The following is a 2,496-nucleotide window of genomic DNA, read 5'->3' on the forward strand; positions in this document are numbered from 1 at the left end:
GTTCTTTCATGATTGCTGGGTAGACCACTTTACAGCTCTTAAAACGACTTGTAGGAATGTGAAAGCATAAACTGAATACTGCATAGACTCGCCAGCAGCAGATTTGTTGTGATGCAACGCTGATGTACAAAATGTGTAATGGGCAGGGGCATAGTTTCTACATATTAATAGATGTATTTTGAAGTCTAGCCAGAAGCATTGGAAACGGTGTAGTTTGAAGTCTGCAAAGAATGCAATGCATGGTGTATGCTAGTGGTTCACCTTTTAACCTCTGGGAACACTCGAGCTTTAAAAAGGTCCAGAGAAGTCCTGAGCATTTTGGCTGCATTATTCTGAATTTTCAACATGTACTCGGCCTTTGCTTTACCTCCCAGATGGTGCGATGTTTAAACAGCAATTTTTAGTGACAAACATCCGTAAATGCAACCTACATTGTAATGCGTGCCTATGAGGATAGCAAGTGATTTGCATGCTGTGAATTATTGGTATATTAATACTAAAGCCGATAATAGAAATTGCTAAAATGGGGTTTCAAAGTTGTCTTTTGCATTCAGAACTGCAATGTTCACTTGCTGTACACCAGAGCCGATCAAAATGGACTTCTATTTGATGCTAGGTGGCACTGCTTAACTGCACACTAGGATGGAACCGTTAGAAAACTTGGTACCTCTGTCCATATATGCATGCAGAATCGAGCATGGTATCTCAAATGCCCAGACTGACTGGCTGTAAAATGAAACAGACTACATGAACAACTGAAGCACAATTAGTCCCAAAACAAAGTGGGTAGTGGAAAAGTGCAGTTTCGAGCATGCCCAGCTTAGGTGCTCGGGCAACTCTGAAAACCCTCTGTGTAAGCAGTTGTCTTGATTTATATATATTGCAACCAAAGTGCTGCTAGTTGCATTGCTAGTGACATTTGACAGGCCCCACAATGCAAAGGACTGCTTTAAACTCTTCCCGTCAGCCCAGCAAGTATGGTCTATCCTGCTTCACATTTTTTCCCTCCCCCAAGTCCAAATTCAACATACTCTGTAAACTCTGATGTAGACACAGTGACACTGCCTTCAAATGTGTGGCAAATCACCCAACACTAGCTGCATTGTAGACTAGCAGCAAAATCTTGCACAGGGTGCCCCACTTGCTAGACACGCAAGCCTGTCCTTTTGGTACTTGCAGTTTGGCAGTATGGAAGAGACGTCCCACCTTGTTTTCCATCTTTGTGTTGCAGCCTGGTCAGCCAATGGCTCTGGTGCAAAGCCTGCCTACCTTACATGGCTGTCCATAGCTTGATGCATTGCATCAGTGGGATGCAAGAATGTATAATTATCCTACCAATTGTCTTGATTTGCTGAAACATTTGGAAGTAGTTCTTTATAATGTCACCACTCCAAAAGAGGCCCCTTTCCACCCTTCCACTGAGGCTCAAAGTAGGCATCACCACATTTCCCTGCCAATGCATTTTTTTGTGGGGCAAGTAATTGCCCAACAAGAGTTGGCTACATGCCTGCATGGCACTATAGTCTTGCCAGTAAGGCTACATTTGATGAACTTCATGCTTCTGCGATGTTTTTTACTAGCCATACCTCTGATCATACCAGTTGTAAAACATCTACAAAAACGTGTCAAAATTGAGCACTGAAAGCCAAAATATACAGACTACCATGCTGTCGTAACCATGACTGCTCACCACTTAGCACAAATATTCACCTTCGCAGTCAGTCTTGTGGCGAACAGCCGCGTAATGAGATCCCTGATAGTTAGATGGCAGGCAGCATCTAAGAATGATTGGGTAGCTTGCAACTTTCTAGGTTCTAAATAGGAGTATTTGAAGGGGAAAGGTTGACAAAATAAAAAGCCTGAAATAAGTAGTAGAAATATATCTACATCTATGTCATCATCATCAGCCGGATTATACCCACTGCAGGGCGAAAGCCTTTCCCATATTTCTCCAATTAACCCGGTTCTGTGCTAGCTGCATCCACTTGACCCCCCCCGAGACCTTCTTAACCTCATCCACCCACCTAACTTTCTGCCGCCCCCTGCTATGCTTTCCTTCCCTTGGAATCCAGCTTGTTACCCTAAGCGACAATTGGTTATCCTCTCTTCTCTGACCCACTCTGAACACTTGCTATCTCTTAATGTTACCCCTACCATTTTTCGTTCCATAGCCCTCTGGGTTGTCCTCAACTTAAGTAGAACCCTCTTGGTTAGCCTCCACGTTTCAGCCCCATAGGTGAGTACAGGTAAGATGCAACTGTTGTATACTTTCCTCTTGAGCGATACCGGTAAGCTGCTAGTCCGAGTACTTGCCAAATGCACTCCATCCCAATCTTTTCTTTTCATGGTCCGGATCTGCGATTACTACCTGTCCTAAGTAGACATTCGCCTACTACTTCCAGTACTTAGCTATTTAATGTAAACTGCTGTTCCTTCCCGAGGCTGTTGAACATTACCTTAGTCTTTTGCATATTGATTTTCAAGCCTACCTTTCTA

This window comes from Amblyomma maculatum, chromosome 3, assembly GCF_055883805.1.
Source record: "Amblyomma maculatum isolate TAMU_Amacu chromosome 3, ASM5588380v1, whole genome shotgun sequence".
Lineage (NCBI taxonomy): Eukaryota > Metazoa > Arthropoda > Arachnida > Ixodida > Ixodidae > Amblyomma > Amblyomma maculatum.